Source organism: Narcine bancroftii, chromosome 11, assembly GCF_036971445.1.
Source record: "Narcine bancroftii isolate sNarBan1 chromosome 11, sNarBan1.hap1, whole genome shotgun sequence".
NCBI lineage: Eukaryota > Metazoa > Chordata > Chondrichthyes > Torpediniformes > Narcinidae > Narcine > Narcine bancroftii.
The window spans coordinates 74066184-74088492 of record NC_091479.1 but is presented as its reverse complement, the minus strand read 5'-3'; the positions used below and the strand labels follow the sequence as shown (position 1 = coordinate 74088492).

General features: G+C 39.1%; 1 protein-coding gene across 8 annotated transcripts in view; it reads right to left on the bottom strand.

Moving 5' to 3' along the window:
* The window catches only part of scube1 (signal peptide, CUB domain, EGF-like 1), a 224172-nt gene that overhangs the window by 110629 nt on the left and 91234 nt on the right, over positions 1 to 22309 (bottom strand). For 2 of the 8 annotated variants that reach the window (XM_069903414.1, XM_069903411.1), the window contains exon 2: positions 5629 to 5746. The exons of 5 other annotated variants lie outside the window; for them this stretch is intronic. The gene's annotated coding sequence lies outside the window, so the exon portion shown is untranslated. Of the gene's footprint in view, positions 1 to 5628; positions 5747 to 9277; positions 9528 to 22309 lie in introns of all 8 variants that reach the window. One more of the 8 variants, XM_069903413.1, reaches the window with a different exon arrangement.

The window sequence follows — 22309 nt, the reverse complement described above, 5'->3', positions numbered from 1 at the left end:
CTCAGGCCCCCGGCGGCAGCGGGGACCTCAAGTTCTCGAGCACGAGCAGGACCCTCTGGTTCCGGCACGAGTGAGGCCTCGGTAGAGAAGTGTCAGTGAATGGCGATAGTCAGCATTTTTTTGGTGAGAATTAAACTTTATTTTAATGGTTAAAAAGCCATCTCTTGTTGTTAGTTGTATAAACACAGTTACAATTGATTTTTTGTTGCTACTGAGCTGTTTTTTTTAAATTACATCTTCAGGCTGTTCTGAACTGGAAATTAAAAGAGAAATTAAGATATTTTGTGAGGCATTCAAAATTCAAATTCATTGTCAACGCATGATAGGAATAAATAAAGGTTGGGGGGGGAGGGAGCAGTGTTGGAAGTAAAGGCAAAAGCAGGGAAGTAAACATCCACTTTTTTGTCTCTGGCAGTAATGGCCAAGTCTAGCATTCTTACATTTGCTGCCAGGGCAACCGCATCACTGACATCATTCCTGGATCTGTTTGTGCACCAAATGAACAATGATGGTCCAAAATCAAACTGTGGACAAATTTCCCAGCAGCTATTATAATGTATGTCTTTTGTGACCCTCAGGTAGAAAATTCAAATGAATAATTAATAACTATAAAATAGAAATGCTGAGTATCTGCAATAAGTAGCAGTGAAAAATCCATTTAAAGAGTCTTTTTTCTTGCCATAGATCATTACAATCCTTAAAGAGCAAACTAAACAAAAATAAACCTGTTTTTTTAATTGGTAAAGAAACATTTGCACTACAGGTGTACAGAATAAATGGGAAGAACATCCAGAATTCCAGTGCGTCAGTTTAGACTTAAAGTAGCTTATGTGGCATTGACTGATCAATGGGCCTAATGATTTACATTCTTTGAATTATATTGATGTCAGAAATTAAACATATCATATACAAGAGCACCCCTTTTTGTTGGGTTGCATAAAATTTACTGTTAAAAGTAACTCTTACCTCTTTCATTGTGTAATGCGATTGAATGCAGCCAATTTCTACCATAAATCTAACTTTATTTCTAAGTCCACAGAAAGAACAAGTATACCCTGCTTTATGAAAGTAGAGTGTTCCTACGAAACCTTTCATAAGCCAAAATAGCGTAAAGCACAGACCTATTCACTACTTTGAAGGCTATTTTCGTAAAAGTGAAAACCCATTCAAATTTCTTTCAGATAGCAAACACAGGTTTCTTTGTAAAAGTGAGTATTCGTAAAGTGGGGTATACCTGTATATGGGAGTTGGTCCTAGAAGTAGCAATTTGGCACATAAGGCAAGCCATTCTTGACCTTTTTTTTGGCTATGGCCCCCTTATGACTCTACTCAAAGTTTATGGGCCCCTTTGCTGTGAAGCAGTCAAGTTTAGTTGGTTTCTTCCGTAACTTGGTCCGACTGACTACACAAAATTTTTTTTTAATTATGATTTCAGTCCATGGTTCCCCACTCCTTAAATGCACTGTGGCTCCCCCCATTGAGAATGGTTACATTAGAGAATGATCAATTTGTGTACACTGTTTCATACAAGACAAAGATTTTTTTTTAAGTGTGAATATGAAGAGCTGAAAGAAAAAAAATGATGATAAGCCTTGTTAGTCACCTTTATTAGTGATATTATGTTTCTCACTGAACATCAATGTTCCTGCTTGTTTCAATGGTATTTTTTATCCTTGGGGTAAACAGAGGTGAAAATGTCTCAGATCTGCTGCAGATAAAATCCTCTGTTTGCAAGAGGGAAGACACCAAAAGACAATGGCACAGAACTGTGAAAGGCAGGACACTGAATAGAAAAAGTAAGGAGTCAGCCATTAAAAAAAACAGTTGTCACACATTTCCTCACTATATTGCTTTACGAGATTATTATTAAAAGCTCATATATCTGCTAATATTAGGGGTGAATAACATGCATCATTTATAACTAATCCCAACTAAGAGTTTTGGATGTTATAACACATCTTGTTTCTTTTTGTGCCCACTTCATGCTTTTGCGATGTGGCTTTAGTGCAGCTAAAGATGACTAATCCAGAGAAAATAGGTGCAAAAGCAACTTCATCACCTTATTTTGCTTCTTTTTCGTGTGTCCAATTGGATCTCAATAATAATTCCGCCAACCTGATTTTAATCTATCAATTCACTCTTCATAAACTTGTCACTTCAATAACCCACACTGTCCTTCAGCTTCTCCTTTGCACCCGACATGAAGTAAATAGAATAGGGAACCAAGCAATCTTTGCTTCAGATACTGCCAGCAATCTACACAGTTGATGAAGAGATAGGCGTGGCTTACCAGAATATCAGGACAAGCTCAACTCTTGGCTTAAAGGGCAGAGAGCATGAGCCTCATGGATTCTGCTGACTAAGGAAGATTTTAAGCAGCATTTCAAATCCTACTGAGCAGTCTGCTCCATTATCTGCTGCACCAGAAGGGACTACATGCACCTATTTTGACAGATTGAGAGAATCCATTCATCTGCAGGGAAGCACCCATGAATGCATTGGTTGCTACCCTGGAGGCTTTCAGAGCCAGAATGCTGACAGCTGTTCCCTTTGGCTTTAGCCAAAAGATTTGACAGGCTACAGACCATTTCTCTCTGTGATTTGAAGTTCTAATAACTACTATTAGATCTGCTTTCCTGTTGATTATTAGATGGTGTAGAGTTAATGCACAATTTTCCTGGTATGGCAGGAATTTATTTATGTGATGCTACTGTCTGAGGATATTAAGAAGTTGTTTACTTTTTGTCATTACCTCAGCTGCAGATACATCTCATTAAAAAGACACAGTCAGTCCATTGGTTTTGATGGTATTTTCCAGGACTTTGTTCTCATGACAAAGAAGTTATTTCAGCCCCAAGTGACAGCTATGGAAATAAGGAACCTGACTAACTCTTGGCACCTAGGTGCTATCTCAGAAAAGTCTGAAGCAACTTGAACTCATTATGCTTCTACAAAAACCATTAACCACAGATGTTGGAAATTATACATCAATGTTTCTTCAAAAACACCTACTGATAAAGTAACCTCTACCCGCTAGAAGGACAAGAGCAACACACAAGATGGAAAGCCAGCATTTGCAAGTTTCCTCCATGTCACGCAGTTTTTTGACTTGGAAATATGTTCCCATTCCTTCAACTGTCTAGGGTCAAAAACCTGGAATTTTCTTACACTCGAGTATTCCCATCTACTTGAGGACCCTTGGCAATAAAAGCTAGTTTTACATCCCCTGAATGAAAGAAGGAGATGCATAGCATAGTTTTAAAATAAAATCTTTGGTCTCTTTCCAAGCTGTGCACAATGCTGAAAACTAAGTTCCACCATGTGTCCGAGTCTTTTGCAAAAAGCGAAGAGATTTTTCTTGAAAGCCCCGAGAATGAAGGAGCACACGATTACACTCACAACAACCATAAATATTGATTTTACAGTCCACGCAATTCTTAATAAACAGTGAAGACCAAGAAATGCTAGCCTATATATCTTAACCTCTAAACATCAGTTTTATTTGACTGGTGGAGAAGAAAAGTGAGGTAGCACACTCTAAACATGACCACTTGCAGTTACACCAACTCAGAAAACCACTGCAGTTTTCAATTAAATGCATTGTATTATGTCCTGTGATTACAAACACATATTTCAAGTTGAAGTTTGTACCTAAGATTCAAAATACATTTTAAAACCACTGAACTAATAATTCAAAGTAAAGACAGATTTCTGGGAATTCTGGCCTGTCCGATGTGCTAAAAGTTGCTTCATGTGGCAGAATGCCAAATGTTAAAGTTTCTAAAATGGTAAAGCAAGAGTTCAAACGCACAGTATTCACATGAGCCAGAAAGCTTGCGAAATTGATTTCATATGTGGGTCACAGTTGAAATTTGTAATATCCGAAACATTTGTAACGTATCAGATTGTGAAAATCTTGTCATTACTTCCAGTATTCTAAATAAATATTAGATATTGCAACAAAATAAATCAGTTGTTCAAATATATTTTAAAGTCTGATATGATTGATTGACTGCACATTTACTTTTCCTTTTAAGTAATACCTATGATACCACAAGCTTCATTTGTTATAGAAGCACCGATACAATTTAATTTGGATTACAATTATAACTGAAAACAGTTTCCACAATTCTGGTAAGCAGCAACTTATCATTAATGGATAAGTGACCACAAGCCTGTCCAACAAAGGAAACAAAAAGGTTGCCAAACCCTTTGCAAAGATTTGCAAACAGTAGATGGCAGCATCACAGCATAGGACATGAGATTACTGAGCAGTACCATACGATAGGTAGGTTCTTCAAATGCATATCTCTTGTTAGCACTTGCACTGGATGATTACAGGACTAACGGAGTCCACTTTATGTAGCTCCTTTTCCAAATCACAGAAAGAGGCATCAGTATCAGTTTGGATTTGCTGAATTCACTCAGCAAATGGGTAACAGAGAAATTAGAAAGTTTCAGGTAAAGGGCCTCACTTTTTCTACTTCAAGTTTTTATCAACAACATAAGGTAGTTTGAGTAACAGAAGGCATTTACCTTTAACATCCAGATGTGAAGACTAACTGATATTAGCTCATTTCATAAAAAAATAAAGGAAAAGTTAGCTCTGATGCATTCAAAAACTGAACTTCCAGCTGAGTGGAAGTGACAAGAATAAAGAAGCCCTATAAATAACCAAATAAAAGGTGAGACTTTGCAGCAATGCTTTCTTTAAGCTAAAACTGCTCTACTAATAAAAGATGTATCACAAAGGTCATTTTTAAATCAGAAGTGAAGGAACTTTCTGACCGATTACTCCAAATTAAAATATTAATTTTAGAATGATAGATTTTGTTAATCAAGAATCTGAAGAAAAGTGGGACAAAGACCAGTTATTTGTTTTATTCATAATCGTTTAAGCTGGCAAATGGTCTCTCACTGCCCCATGAATGTCTGTGATTCTAATCTGAACCTGGAAAGACAGAATGAAAATCAGAACTGTATTTACTGTCTGTCACTAATCCTCTATAGTAATGATAAGCTCTCAACTTGAACCCCTGCTATCTTTGTGGTGGTAGGGAGTACGATCATAGGGATCAGATTTTAATAACAAATAGGTATATACATCCAAGTCAAAATGGTGCTGATTTAATGAAGGTCACAGGTAAAGCAGCTACAGTGGTCAAACTTGGGACACTTTTCCAAGGAATTCTTGGGGATGAGATCATTAGCCTTCATCAATCACCATTTGGATTAGCTCTGACTCTAGCCAACGGAGAGTTATTTCGGGTTTACATCCACTTTAATTTTACTGGATTCCATATTTAATCAAAAGCTGTCCTGGGGTCAAGGCCAGTCGCTTTAACCTCATCTCTGGAATGCAGGTTTTGATGCATGTTTGGATCAAGCCTGTGATGAGCTAGGAGTCAAGTAGCCTTGGTGAAATGCTCACTGGGTAAAGGAAGCAGGCTGTTAGAGAATAAGCAGTAACTGGCAGCATTATCAGTAAGCTTCTTCTGCCATTTGACTGATAAAAGTAAACAGAACGATCTAACTGAAGTTGAATTTCATTTTTCCAGTCAGGGCACACTTTGGCAAATTTTTACTTATGAAGTAGATGGTGATGTTGATGAAGAATGGATCACCTACTTGGTATTTATTTACTGGTTGTAGATGGCTGCAAATACTTCAACCTGAGCCTGACGTTTGCTGATTGGATGGTTGGTTGCAAAAGAAATGTCTGGAAGGATATTTCAATATTGAATGGCTAAGGAGAAAAAGTGACATTTGTGAACATTTAAACTGCATTTAATTCAAACTATCCAAATCTATTTCAGCTTCTGATCAAATCAATCCACCATTGATACCTTTCTTTACAATGCCACAGATGTCTGGCAGTATTTTGCTGCTAGATACATTTTTAAGTTTTAATATGTCTCTATCATATGTGCAACTTACTAGCTTTGTTTTAATATCTTTCACTTTTTCTCCTCAAACAGTGTCGATGGTCTCGAGCACAACCTTGGATTTTTGGCCATTGGTCCACTTTTTGCTCAAATGGATAAAAGTCTTTAAATGGAAGCATGATATTTTCACCTCAAATGTTCTAGGTCAGGTGATTATAGTAATCATTCATAGCTTCAGATTCAGATATGAATGTAATTAATGAATGATGAAGAAAATCCTTCTTTGTGAAATTTAAAAGGACAAGGCAATAAAAAGGAATGCCAATATAGGGTAACAGAATGTTTCTGTTAAAAATCTCAAGATGATGCCTTGACCCATTGTCTGTGACAGTTTATAAAGGAAGGAAAATGAAATCCAAAGTTTAGGTAGGACACAGGTCAGATTGCATTAAAATTTATTATACAGTTTCATTTTACTGAAGTTACCATTGTGCCAAACAACACAAGTATAGATGTACTTGCAGAAGATGGCACAGCTCTCAATTCTCTGCAGATGTTCACACGTGTATAACACACCTTCTGCAAAGGATTATGATGCCTTCCTGAATGTAGCACATCTGGATAAGGTTCAAGGTTGCTTTTATTGTCATGTAAAAATACAAAAAGTACAATTTCCAATACATATGCCAACTTTTGACTGCTGTAATGGCAAAGAGGATAAAATAGGTCTAATCAGATTTAAATTAATTTTCAGGATGTAGGCATATTGGCATAGCCAACCTCCATGGTGAAGCTGCCTTCTTTAACTTTTACTACAGTCCTTTTAATGAAGGTATCTCCCCCAGAGCTGTTAGGTCAGAGTTCCAGGGTTTGCACCTAGTGATGATGGAGGAACAGCAACATTTTACCAAGATGTGATAATATGCAACTTGGGAGAGGAATTGCACATAACTAATTCCATATCCATATTGCCCTTGCACCCGAGGTCAAAGATTTGAGAGGCACTTTCAAAGATACCAAAGAAATTGATGGTAAATGGTGCACACTATAGCTAGTGTGCACCAGTGGAGGAAGATGAGCTGCTGGTAGAAATAGTATAATTCAAGAGGGCATTTTTTTTCAGATATTATGATCCTTGTACATTACTGGAGCTGGAACTTCACTTATCCAGGCAAGTCTGCCATCACAGTTCAACTCGTGCTTGCAGATGGTGGAAAGACTTTGGAGAGTTAGAAAACAACTCTCGCTGAAGGATATCCAATCTTGAATTTGTTCCCATAGCCACAGCATTTATAAAGATAGTACTATAAATTTTCTAATGAAAACTGAGTGTTTCCTCTTCCTGCTACCTATTCAAAACCTCAATTCATTTTGAAATTTACAGTGACCACTGCCAATCTAATTCACACAGGGAGATGGGGTAATCTCCCAGAAACAAATGCCTTCTCAGATAATAATACTGTAGCCACAAGGAAGTTATTTTGTGTTTGTTGTGTGTGCCCCCAAAGCTCAGAGGAGATTCTACATATTTGCAATGCATTATAGAAATACAACATGTTTGTTGATAAAGTATGAAATGCAATTGTATTTTAATGGTGTGAAGAAAACTAATAGTATTCCAAGGGTGTTAGAAAAGGATATTATCTCGGCAAAAGATAAGCATGCACAAACTCCCTATTAATAAAGAAAATATTTATATTTTTAATATTACAGATGTTGCCTTCTCTGTAGAATGTTACTAGCATTTTATTTTCAATAGGTCAGAGGTGTAGTATGTATACTGATCCATTTTAATTCAGTCACTGGGGGCTTTTTCCAGTTCTGCAGACATTAACCAATTGCTCTTTTGTACAAATGAAATGCTAATAAACACTAGTCCTGATTTAAGGGTCAGTTTTGTGCAATGTTCTAATCTTAGTCACAGATTAAGAGAGATAAAGATGGTCACTAATGAGCAGTCATTTCTGATCCAGCTGTTCTAAAGTGATTTAAATTAAATCATACCAGTTTCAGGTGACAGATGTGTTTTCTCATAGAACTCTCTGCTGTTAAATTGAATTGACACTTTGCCTTTAGCCCATTCACATGAAATTGCTGTCAGCTGCAGCACTTCTGCAATCAAAGTGGTTGGCAAGCCTCATTTTGATTTTAAAGTTGGATAGAAATTCCACATTTATTACTTTCTCTCTAGTGCTCGCAATCATTTTCTGCCTGTCTTCCTCATAACCTGCCTTTAATTCAGGTCCAATCTGCTAAATTGACTATATTTTTGTTCTGTGACCTGCGTCTCTGATAAAAGGTGGATGATTACATCCTGACACCAAGATAAATGAGTGAGATTTAAGATATCCATGTGGAAAATTATGCCAGTCGAGGCATGATAAAGTGTCAGTAATATGACAGGTTTGAATGAATGGCTGTTGGAAAACTCAGCCATGCATTGGATTCAGAGTGTGTGAGCTCCTGAAAAGGTCTTACACACTGCAGAACACAGTAAAAAGTATTAATTATGGATAGGTTAGCAAAGAGGTCCACAGGAAAAGTAGATGGATGGGGTCAGAAAGGGGTCATCAACAGCCAGGGATCAGGAAGCTTTAAGAAGAGAGTTCTGGCCAGCAGTTGACAAAAGGGGTCAGGTTAATAGATGTTAAAAGGATGCGGTATAGTTGACTGGTATGAAAACTGAGCGGTGGTCACCAGCTGAGTATCTTGAGGGAGAAAATGAGTCAGTAGTCCGAGAAGGGGGCCATTTTCTATTTCTCTCAGTACTGGACACCTTTTCCAATACTGAATCCTGGTGCTTAAACAACTTGAAAATTTAGTTTAAAAAGTCACCATCTCCCAGTCAACTTCTCCCCCATCCCCCAGGACATTAGTGCCAACTTTCTTAAAGTGAAACCCCTCTGGCCTGCGCAGGGCTCTTGGAGATGGTATCACTTCTCCCGGAATCTAAATCCTGCTCCCCCCAGTCATAACCTGACCTCCAGGTTCAGTATTCACTGATGCATGCCAACTTGGCTTGAATGCAAGATCTTTTGGCTCAGTGGTGCATTGTGCTATCATTGAGTTAAGGCTGGCAACCGAAAATCCAACACTTTTATTCAAAGTAAGCCTTGATAACTTTTACAAAGGTATTGAAATAAAATCTTAAACTTGACCTGCTGATTCTGTGTTTCAGCCCATGGGGTGTGTGTATGTGCCCACCATAATGCCAATTTAACTTATCTCACCTGCCTGCAACTTGCCTATATTTCTCCCTATTCATGTGCCTGTTTAAATGCCTTTTAAGCAACCAATAAAAATTGAGTTAGAATTCATAAAAATATTATAAGATTAACAGTACAATAAACACCACAGACTCAAAGCTCCAGTGATCAGGGTTCGACCATTACCTTGGGTGCTGTCTGTGTTGAATTTGTATGCTTTTGCTGTGATTATGTGGGTTTTCTAGGTGCTCATTCATACCCCAAGGATATTTTGGCCAGTAGTTTTATTGGCTAGAGAAGGTAAATGGTAGTAGAATCAAGGTGAGTGATGGATATGAGAGATAGGAAAATCAGTGGGAATTGAACAGATAGGACTGGTCTAAGAACCAGCACTGACTCGAAGGGACAAATAGTCTCTTCCTTTGTCCTGAGAAATCTGAAAACATAAGAAGAGGAAAATATCAGTGAATAATAACTTTAAAGAGATGAGTGGGACTACATACTGCATGGAAAGATGGAGAGAACAGGTAACAAAAATGTCTAAGGACTCAAATGCACAATTTCAAAGTAGAAATGTAGCATTGAATTAATGACCAGTAGAAATGAATCAGATCCGAAAGCTAAATAATCTCCCCCAGACTATATTGTTTGAAGGAACTATATTTATCATAAAAATAATTATTTTGACACAGAATATCTTTGCGACTGCTTCAGTTTTAATTGTTGGTTGCCCTTTGTTTGAATTCAGAGCTCAGTCTTATCATCAATAAAATCATTCCATAAATTTACTTGTCAATGCCTTTGTCAAACTGTCAGCACAGTTTGAATTCTTTATGAAACCATCATAATTATTTTAATGAACTTTGTAGCTATCTGAATCATAGAAAGAGAATCGAAACCATACTTGCTTCCAGTCTGAGCAGTGATAAGTGAAATGGATTAGTAGTAGAAATATTGACTGATTTTACCCATTTTCGGTCAACACATTATATTTTCGGACTAAAATATGTGACCTACCTAACCCATGTCATTCGCTAGTTCCCTGATTAGGGCACAACTCTAATACAAATGAATTACCCTTTCATCAGTATTATTAATGAAATTGACTAGTCTTTGCTCAGTATTCTTGTGGGGCATAAGATTGTTTCAAAATTAAAATGACTTGCTTTTGCATCCTTTAGAAAGTTAAAGCATCTAGAGAAAAAAAATCCTGCTTGTGTTTATTTTTTAAAGTAGTGAAGGTCATGCAACTAAATCCAAAATCTGCATTTTTTGGTGTTTGAGCTTTAATGTATTTTGATACTCTGTCACATCTTTTTAAGTGAAATCTCTCTTGCTTTTAGTTCCTCCAGGGCTTTTTCCAGATGGAGGAAGAGATGAGTCGTAATGAGTCTTGTAAAGATAACAAGACCAAACAAGCTGAATGCCAACATCCTTAATCTCATCTTCAGCACATGACCTCTGTAAAGAATTTATTTAGTTTTAAATCATCTTGGTAAGACACCTGGGTAACACATGCAATATGACAGCAAAAGAAGGAAAAGACTGATTCTTATTCCATGCTTACAAAACACCCTAACATTAATTTTCTATCAGAATCATTGTATAAGGGCAATTTCTAGTCAGTTTTATTTAAATTGCTCATCAAATAATTTTGCTTGGATTAATCATAACAGAGAAACAGAATAGTGACTGGCCCTTTCAGCCTGCACCACGCAAATGTGCCCACGTGACCAAATAACGTACTATCCCCATATATCTTTCATATATGGGAGGAAGCCACAGCACCCGGAGGAAACCCTACAGACAGCACCAGATTCAAACCTGTGTTGCTGGTTGTTCTAACCACTGCACTAAACTTCCCACCACCCCGATATTCATGGTCACCAGCATGGAGGTGCCGGAAATTGAACACAGAACCTCACATATGCAAAGCTTGCACTCTCCCACTGAGCAAGATCCCCTGTTACACTAGCAAACGAATCATCAAACTAAAAACCTGGCTGCAATTTTCACATCCATGTTTAAAAGCAAAAGATAAACTGGGCACATTTTCATTTGAAAACACAATAAAAATACAAAGAAAAAGATATTTAAATTGGGAATTTAAAAAAAAATTGTTGCCTGATAACTTAATTGAACAGCAATCGTGACAATGTCTATGTACTCATCGATTGATTGGATTAAGCCTGCTGAGAGAATGTTGAAATTGTTACAATTATTTAATAATATATCATGGTCAAGAATTTGTTCTGAAACATGGTCTTTGGATAACCTCGCAAAATACTGATGTTTGATACACATTTTAGAAGGCACCTCATCTTGTACTTACATCAATATTTCCTCATGCATTTTAGATCAGTATGTGTCAAGTATAAATTCCATAAAAGCTGTGAATTTTATCTCTTGACCAGCTAAGTCATAGTTTAGGAAGTCTTGCTGACTAACGATATCAACTAGCCACCCGAAGCCAACAAATCATCGCAGAGGACCATGGCTACTCATCCAGCATCAGTTTTCTGCTCAAATTTCATGCTAATTGCAACCTCTCAGCAGCCTTTATCTGACCTGCAATCCAATCAACATACGGATAAATCAAGATACGTTTTTATGAGAAGAGGAAAATAAATGGAAGCCTTCTGTAGCAACCAGCTGCTAAAATAGCATGAAGTATTTACAATTCATACTGGTTGAAGAGAATACATAATTTGGTCAAAGATTAAAATATTAATGTGCTATAATTCTTCAGAACAACCTTAGTTACCCTGATTACTATTAGTTTTTAGTGCATTGTCCTATTTCTTTTTCACAAACATGTATATTCCTTGATTTTTGTATTCCTTCAGGTTTCTTTTATTGGTCTGCATCATATGATGTTTTGAACTTCTGAGTTGATCTATTCCCATACTTCACAGGACTGCCACATTGAGCAGTCACAAAAACTATCTGTGTAAATGCATTCACTATTCCAACAACTCAACGTGAATTGGATGTGAGGTATAACATAAACAATTGCAGAGTAAATCATAAGGCTCTGTTCAAAAGCATTTCAGCTACAATCTTAGACAACACCCCTATCTGTAATGGTGAGGTAGTGGTGGGTTCATAGTGCAAGTTCACTTTTTAATATAGATGTAGAAAACAGTGTCCTTAGAGAAGGCAACAATAATTTTCTTTACTTATTCACCCTTGAATTGGTGGCAATGAGCCACCTTCACAACCTATTGTAACCCCAATAAAATTGGTATTCCAAGCGTTGAGCAGGGGATTAGCTGTGTTTAAGGGGGTGGTGGAAAAAAATACAAGGTAAAGTATTTAAGGTTATACTGTTTGAATCAAAAGAAGAAGATGGGAGGAATCACAGGTGGACCATGAACCATTTTGGGCCAAAGGTCTGTTTTACAAGACAACACTACCCAACAAAATATTCCAGCTATAAAATCTTCGACCACCTATTTTAATACAAACTGAGAAACAATATAGCACCATACTTATTGTTTGGGTATTAGAGTGAATTTCTTCCAAAGTTAAAAGTGAAACATTGTAGCCATATTGGGAAGTGAACTAGTGGCTATGACACTAACACCAGCTGGAATTAGTATACACCACTGATCTGATGCCGCTGGTGTCACTTTGTATTGTTCCATCTTACACATGTGAACCTTCAACAGCGGAACACATTCAGCAGAAAAAAGATGTCTCTACCAGAACTGAAAAAAAAGAATATAAAATATAAGCAAGTTAATAAAATTAGAAAAAGGAGAAGTTGAATGTACTTCTCCATTCACTGAAATCAAAGCTGACCATTTCCTTTTCCACATGATCCACATAACCTCTAACACTCCTGGCTCCAATAAATCCATCTGTACCCAAAGACTGAGTATTTGAATAAAGACAAGGGTCTTTTTCAACCCTAAGATAAACACACTGAAGGAATTCAGCAGGTCAAGTGACATCAATGGGAAAGGGGACAAAAAAAGGGGAAAAGAGAAAGAGCTGGAGTCATTAAAGATATGCAATGCTAAGAGTGGCAGTGGCAAATCTTTGAACAACTGAAGAACCAGACAAGAGTTAAAGCCTCATCAGGTCAACTGTGATCTTAATGCCAGAGCAGGTTCTAATGACTGTATGGACTTTTGGACAAACACATTAATTGAAAGCCCTCGGCTGTAGGTTTTGCCAAGAAACAAACTGCTAGAGGAAATCAGGTAGACTAGCAACTATGAGGGGAAAATGAATTGTCGGTGTTTCAGGTCTTGTGTCTCTATAGGTTTTGTTATCCTTCCAATGGCAACCCTTTCTCCCCAACCAATATAATATCAGCTCTGATATCCAGAATCAATGTGCCTGTCTTCACTCTAAATTTAATGAAGACTTATAATATGTTGCAGACAGCATACACAGTAATTTTAGGGACTGTTACTAAAGTTTATTGGAGGGATGTACCAGATTTATCCAAGTGAGATTTGAAATGCATGTCACCTTCTCAATGGAACTTCATATTTGCTTTTTAAATGTGTCATCTCCCATTAATAAATACACCCTTTCTTCCTGGGATTCGCCCTGAAGACTTTTTTAAAAAACTATATGGGAAGTGGCCTCTGCCACTAAGTGGCACTTGACTTTGGAAGGAGAAGATAAAAATCCGGCCCCCTGCCCCCCTGGACAGAATACAGAAATAACTTTATTTATCGGTCCATCAAGTATGAGAAGCTTCTTCAAGATCTTTATTCACTTGATCATCATCGACCTCAATTGATTCTCAATGTTCCATCCTTCAAAGTTCATCTCGTGACTTATCTCGACTCATTTTAGGTGCTGAGAAGAATAACTTTGGCTTCATTTTGTTTATTATTAGGCAATGCATTAGTAAACATCTTCATCAGTAAAAAACCATGACTGAAACTCTCCATAAAAAAAACTTTAAATACAGCTGGGTACCAAAAAGCAAACTTGTATCCCTTCTTGAACAAAACTGATTTTGCTGGATTAAAATTTTTCCTTCTCTTAACAATAGTTTAACTCAAGTCTGCATTGAAAAATATTCTGTGGTTTCCAATCATTAACAGAGCTTGTTGTTTCCTGGCATTTTGGACTGCAAATCTTAATATAATTTCTTTATCTTGTTAACGCAAACATCTGGCTAAGATAGAGTGTGGCGTTTGTCCCGGAAATGTTTTTTTTTCCTGATAGCTCTATGAGTTCTAACCAATTCCAAACCACTTGGAACATTTTCAGAACCCAAAACTTCAGGTATCCATTTTTGAAAAAATATCGCACTGGATTAGAACCTTCAAAATCTTCAGGCAGTCGAACAATTTTAACATTATTCTTTCAGCTTTGATTTTCCAACACATCATTTTTTTTTTGTAAAAGATCTTTCCTTTGAATTTCACAAGCTGTAAAGGAATCTTCCATTTTATTGACTGTATCTTTACATTGTTCCACATCAAAATGACAATCCTGAAAATCTTCTTCAATTTTTTAAATCTTATCCACAGCTTTAGCATATTTTGCCAAATCAGATTTAATAATAGTCATTTCATCTTTCATAGATTCAAATTGTGAATTGAATTGAGCTTTAACAGATGTAAACTCCTGTTTCATTTGATTAGCCATTAATTGAATTGGCTGAAAAATCAACAGAGAATTGAGGAATTTGAGAAATTTCAATTTTACCTTGAATAGTCTGTGGAGGTTGGGGCCCATATTCATGCTGAACCAATTCCTCTCCTCTAATTCTTGAGAAGGCTCTTCTTCTGTACTTTCTTCTTTCTCTGTGGATGTAGCAGCTGGTTTTATTTGCCTATGGGCCTTTTGCTTGGCCTTAGTCTGACCAGCAATGTTGGTCGACAAGGGCTTAACAGGCTCCGTAGTCTGGTAGAATGTAGTTGATTCCATAGTAGTACAGTTGTTCCTGGGAAGTCAGCTCAGGCACTCATTTCCTCACTCCAGCGCCATCTTCGTCGGCTCACCAGAGCAGTGCTGGAGTGAGATGCACCATACCATCGCTTGTCGGGTCGTCCATTGTGGGAGAGGAATCGAGCCACCAGGCTCCATCGTGAAGGTAGGCCCCATTTTTTCAGTCATTCCAACCTCTTTTATAATCACTTTTTTTTTCACAACTTGAGTTTTAGATTTCTTCATAGCCATTGTTAAAAAGATTTAAGAGAAAGTTTTAATGACAGTAATTTTTTTAAAAAGGTTTTTCCAATTCGGGTTTTAATTAATTCTGCCAGAGAGGCATTTTTCCACGTCTCCAATGTGCACCATCACGTCACTCCCCCAGCCCTGAAGACTTGATATGTGACTACAAACCAGGTGTTCTGCAGTGAATAACTCATACCTTGACATTCCAAAACCTTGCCATCAATTCAAGGCACAATTGGGGGTGTGGTGGAATATTCTCTAATTATCTGAATGAATGAAGATCCAGCATTACACAGAAAAGCCAACATTTTTCAGGACAACATTTTTCCTCATAGATGTTGCCTGACTCAATGAGATCCTCCCGCAGCTTACTGTTTGCTTACTTTTCACTTGACTAAGAAAAAAACCCAGAAAATGGGCAATTATTCCATGAAAAATTAAAACCAACTAGCACAATCTGATATATAGAATTCTAATATTCACTGAACTATTGGCAGGTTAGCCCCTGATAATTCTTGCATTTTTTTTAAAGTTTTGAAAATTTAATTGCCACAATATATATTTCTTTGGCTTGGCTTCGCGGACAAAGATTTATGGAGGGGGTAAAAAGTCCACGTCAGCTGCAGGCTCGTTTGTGGCTGACAAGTCCGATGCGGGACAGGCAGACACGATTGCAGCGGTTGCAGGGGAAAATTGGTGGGTTGGGGTTGGGTGTTGGGTTTTTCCTCCTTTGCCTTTTGTCAGTGAGGTAGGCTCTGCGGTCTTCTTCAAAGGAGGTTGCTGCCCGCCAAACTGTGAGGCGCCAAGATGCACGGTTTGAGGCGATATCAGCCCACTGGCGGTGGTCAATGTGGCAGGCACCAAGAGATTTCTTTAGGCAGTCCTTGTACCTTTTCTTTGGTGCACCTCTGTCACGGTGGCCAGTGGAGAGCTCGCCATATAACATGATCTTGGGAAGGCGATGGTCCTCCATTCTGGAGACGTGACCCATCCAGCGCAGCTGGATCTTCAGCAGTGTGGACCCGATGCTGTCGACCTCTGCCATCTCGAGTACTTCGACGTTAGGGATGTAAGCGCTCCAATGGATGTTGAGGATGGAGCGGAGACAACGCTGGTGGAAGCGTTCTAGGAGCCGTAGGTGGTGCCGGTAGAGGACCCATGATTCGGAGCCGAACAGGAGTGTGGGTATGACAACGGCTCTGTATACGCTTATCTTTGTGAGGTTTTTCAGTTGGTTGTTTTTCCAGACTCTTTTGTGTAGTCTTCCAAAGGCGCTATTTGCCTTGGCGAGTCTGTTGTCTATCTCATTGTCGATCCTTGCATCTGATGAAATGGTGCAGCCGAGATAGGTAAACTGGTTGACCGTTTTGAGTTTTGTGTGCCCGATGGAGATGTGGGGGGGCTGGTAATCATGGTGGGGAGCTGGCTGATGGAGGACCTCAGTTTTCTTCAGGCTGACTTCCAGGCCAAACATTTTGGCAGTTTCCGCAAAGCAGGACGTCAAGCGCTGAAGAGCTGGCTCTGAATGGGCAACTAAAGCGGCATCGTCTGCAAAGAGTAGTTCACGGACAAGTTTCTCTTGTGTCTTGGTGTGAGCTTGCAGGCGCCTCAGATTGAAGAGACTGCCATCCGTGCGGTACCGGATGTAAACAGCGTCTTCATTGTTGGGGTCTTTCATGGCTTGGTTCAGCATCATGCTGAAGAAGATTGAAAAGAGGGTTGGTGCCAGAACACAGCCTTGCTTCACGCCATTGTTAATGGAGAAGGGTTCAGAGAGCTCATTGCTGTATTTGACCCGACCTTGTTGGTTTTCGTGCAGTTGGATAATCATGTTGAGGAACTTTGGGGGACATCCGATGCGCTCTAGTATTTGCCAAAGCCCTTTCCTGCTCACGGTGTCGAAGGCTTTGGTGAGGTCAACAAAGGTGATGTAGAGTCCTTTGTTTTGTTCTCTGCATTTTTCTTGGAGCTGTCTGAGGGCAAAGACCATGTCAGTAGTTCCTCTGTTTGCGCGAAAGCCGCACTATGATTCTGGGAGAATATTCTCGGCGACACTAGGTATTATTCTATTTAGTAGAATCCTAGCGAAGATTTTGCCTGCAATGGAGAGCAACGTGATTCCCCTGTAGTTTGAGCAGTCTGATTTCTCACCTTTGTTTTTGTACAGGGTGATGATGGTGGCATCACGAAGATCCTGAGGCAGTTTACCTTGGTCCCAACAAAGCTTGAAAAACTCATGCAGTTTGGCATGCAGAGTTTTGCCGCTAGCCTTCCAGACTTCTGGGGGGATTCCATCCATACCTGCTGCTTTGCCACTTTTCAGTTGTTCGATTGCCTTATATGTCTCATCCAGGGTGGGAACCTCATCCAGCTCTAGCCTTAGGGGCTGTTGAGGGAGCTGGAGCAGGGCGGAATCTTGGACTGAGCGGTTAGCACTGAAAAGAGATTGGAAGTGTTCTGACCATCGGTTGAGGATGGAGATCTTGTCGCTGAGGAGGACTTTGCCGTCTGAGCTGCGCAGCGGGCTTTGGACTTGGGGTGAGGGGCCGTACACAGCCTTTAGAGCCTCGTAGAAACCCCTGAAGTCGCCAATGTCCGCGCTGAGCTGGGTTCGTTTGGCGAGGCTAGTCCACCACTCATTTTGGATCTCCCGGAGTTTGCGCTGAAGATGGCTGCATGCGCGACGGAAGGCTTGTTTCTTCTCTGGACAGGACGGCTTTGTAAGGTGAGCCTGGTGGGCAGCTCGCTTCTTTGCCAGCAGCTCCTGGATTTCCTGGCTGTTTTCGTCAAACCAGTCCTTGTTTTTCCTGGAGGAGAAGCCCAGTACCTCTTCAGTGGATTGCAGTATGGTAGTCTTCAACTGATCCCAGAGGGTTTCAGGGGACGGGTCCGTGAGGCGGATTGCATCGTCGAGCTTTGCTTTGAGGTTTGCCTGGAAGTTTCTTCTCGCTTCGTCTGACTGCAGGTTTCCAACATTGAACCTCTTTCTGGGGGCTTTATTGTTCCTGGGCTTTGGTTTGAAGTGAAGGTTGAGCTTGCAGCGAACCAGCCGGTGGTCAGTGTGGCATTCCGCGCTAGGCATGTTGCTAAAATCACCATGTCATTACCACATAAAGGATCTACAAACATGCAGTAGTGCAGTGGCACAGCTGACCCCTCAACTCTTCCTCTTTTACATTGATGACTACATCGGGTCTGCCTCATGCACCCATGATGAGCTCATCAATTTCATTCACTTTGTGACCAACTTCCACCCAGATCTCAATCTCACCTAGTCCATCTCTGCAACACTCTCCCTTTCTGGATCTCTCTTTCTCCATCTCTGGAGTCGAGCTTTCCACCAATATATATTACAAGCCCACTAACTCCCACAACTACCTTAACTATACTTCCACACACTATGCCCCCTGCAAGGATTCTATTCCCTTCTCTCAATTTCTCCATCTTCATCCCAAGATGAAGTCTTCCAGTCCAGATTTTTTTCAAAATATCTGCCTTCGTCCACAAACATAGCTTCTGCTCCATCACCATCAACTCAGCCTTCATCCACATCTCCTCCATTTCCTGCTCATCTTCTCTGGCCCCCCCCTCTGCCCCCAGACACAACAAACACAGAATTCCCCTTGTTCTCACCTACCACCCCAACAGCCTCCACATCCAACACAATATCCTTCAGAATTTTCAGCATTTACAACAGGATCTCGCTACCAGACACATCTTCCCCTCTTTGCCCTCATAGGGATGGCTCCCTCCATGACATCCTTCTGCACTCATCCCTCCACACCAATTGTCCCCACCCCCTGGTACCTTCTCCTATGACCGCAGGAGGTGCCACACTTGTGCCCACACCTTCTACCTCACCACAGTCCAGGGATCCAAACAGGCCTTTCAAATGAAGAAACACATCACTTGTCTATTCACAGGATGAATTTATTACATCCAGTGCTCCTTTTGTGGCCTTCTCTATAATGGGAGAGACTGGGCGCAGACTGGGTGATCACTTCACTGAGCACCTTCACTCCATCTGCATCAGTGACAGAGACCTCCCAGTAGCAAACCATTTCAGTTCAGTGTCACACTCCCATACTCATGTGTCTGCCCATGGCCTTATTAACTATCTCACCAAGACCACCCATATATTGGAGGAGCAACATCTGATTTTCTGTCTGACCATGCTCCACCCAGTTGTTATTATCATCAACTTTTCCAGTTTCTGCTAACCTGCTCTCATCTCCCTGCCTTCCTTCCCTTCCCCCTTCCTGCTCTTCTCGCCCTCTTTTCTCTCTATTCACTGAGCCATCCTGCCTCCCCTTGCTTGGTGCTGTCTCCTTCCTTCTCCACCTATTTCCTACTCTTTTATTTGGATGCCTGCTGATATTTTACCAAACCTTGATTAAGGGCTCACGCCTGAAATATCGGTTATGTATTTTAAACTTTATTATATAAAGTTTAAATTATATACTGTTTGAACTGCTGAGTTTCTCCAGCATTGTATTTTTACTTCAACCATATGTAGGTTAGTGGTAGAATGAGGGAGTGTTGATGGAAAAGTGGGGCAACATAAATAGGATTAATATATGAAGAGTATGAATGTGTGTTTGATGGTCAGCATGGACTTGTTGGGTTCTATGACATCATCATCATCCTCAAGTTCTGACCTTATCAAGTATTTTCACTCACACACACAACCATGAGGGTAACTCTTCCGACCAATTAATGTGCTGTAGGTTGCATTGACGTGCGAAGTAAAACTAATTAATTAAAAATTGAGCGCCAATCGTTAAAATACACAGGGCACCTCCAAAGATGGACTGCAGAAAAAAAATAAGAATTTAGTCTAACAAAATTCTGACCAAAATTCTTTGTTACATTCAATTAGGTTTGCTGCTTAAGAAAAATGACAGTAAAATTCACCCTGTACAGTGAACAATAATAAAGATAAAAAATAGTCAACTGTTACAGTTTAGTGCAAGAAAAAGAGATGTTTTTCAACAGTGCAGAGAGGTCTTCTTGTGGTCCCTGAGTAGTTTAAGGTTAGGATAATATCCAGCAGTGCTGAGTTAGAGGGAGAATATGTACCCATCTGGCAGAATTATATTTTTCATAAGCTCTCGTAGTGTGCATAGGATTCAGAAGGAACAATTTTTCTGCTGTATATTAGTTGCAAATATTATGTACTTACTTGTCTCATTTCTCAGAGGAGAATAAAGTTGCCCTGAGCACTGCTGCGAAGGGGCAGAGCTGTAGCAAAGCTTTACTGCAGATCCCATGGGCTCTTTATTTGTTTAATGACATAGTCACTCTCTGATACATATTTTTAGATTTCCATTCTGGCAGTCAGCAGAACATAAAATAAAATAGTGTATCTGTAAACTTTGGCTCAGGTTTCATCTAAGTGCTACAACTTGAGACAAGAAATTTGTCTGCTTAAAAATATTTCTCACAAAGTTCCAATAGGGTTGCCAACTGGAAAGTTGAAAGTGAAAAACAGTTGGCAGGAGAGTAAACTGCTTCAGATGTGGAAATTTTAGACAGAAATCCCTGTTTTTATTTTCAAAGCATTCTGTTGGGCAATTTTGTGTCTCCTGCTTTTAAGACAATATTCTTCACTGAGCAGAAATGTTTCCTTGTTCACATAGATCTTACTTTGTCACCAAAACTCAAAGTTTCAGGCTGAAATAACTTTTCACTAGTTACTTTTCATCCCATATCCACTATTGCAGAAAAAAAGCTGCTGTCTTTCCTTTTGCATCAGGTTATCAAACAACAATTTTTTTTAAAATTTTTGTCAAACATAATCCTCAATATTCTACAAGGGAGAAAGGAAAGGGAAGCCATTTGATCTTCAAATGGACATGGGCTAGTTATTTCCATTAATTTTTTGACTGTTTCCTTGGCAGAAGGCCCTAATTTATTTGAAACAATATTGGTTCCAACGACATCAAAAACCTCTACAGGTGTACTGTGTATCGTGGCCTGGTTTTGTCATTGATGTTCCCAGGAATGCAAGGCCTGCAAAAAGTAGCAAACTTAGCCAAATCCATCATGGGTTCTGACCTTCCATCCATTGAAAACATCCATGCGAAGCATTGCCTCAAGAAGGCAGCCGTCATCATAAAGTACCCAGTCACCCTGGACACAACTTCACGTGACTAACTTCGGGAAGAAGGTATAAAAGCATGAAGTTCAGCACCTCAAGCTTCAAGAACAGTTTTTTCTTTCCCTTCCCCCATGACTATCAATCAGGTTCTTGAACATCCTTTTATTACCCTAACCAGAAATTACTCTGGGACCACAAGAAGATCTCTTTTCTTGTATCAACTGTATCAGTGACCATCTTTTACCCTTATTATCGTTTACTGTACACGGGTAATTTACTGTATAGTATTGAAGTTGTTTTTTTATCTAAACAAATTTAAACCTGATTGGCTGTAACAAGTAAGAATTTTGGTCAGGATTAAATTCCACCTGCCAATGTTATCCTACTTTTCATCTCATTTATTTAATAATTCTGCACAGATTATCCATGCAACTCTTTGAGAGACATTAAAATCCTGGCACATTTTTAAAGTAATATTACCATGATACTTGACAGTGTACGTTAGTATATAAGAAAAATATTTATTGACTATTTTTCCCAAATTCTATGACAGCCTATTTCATTCTGTTATTCAAATTTTTGGGTAGTGATTCATGAATTCTTTATGAACAACTTTTTATTACCCAAATGGTTGTATCCTTTAGCAACCTGTTACCCATTATTAATAAAGGTAATGCTGCAGGATCATGGTTTATAGTAATTTTTCTCAAATAGATCACTGAAATGATCTTGGCTCATTGGACTGTATTATATGCTCTGTTTATGTCATGAAAATTATTCTGAAATGGTAAAGTCTCTTCTTAAAAGGCATATATTTGGACCAAATTTGAGGTGATGGCTGTATCTTATTTAGTGTCTTCTTCTATTTGTTTATTTTATTTCACATTTGTCTCTATTCGCACCACCCTTCATCCAGAAAATAGTTTTTGCCACCAGAGTTTCACCCTTAATATAAGCCATCACAACAA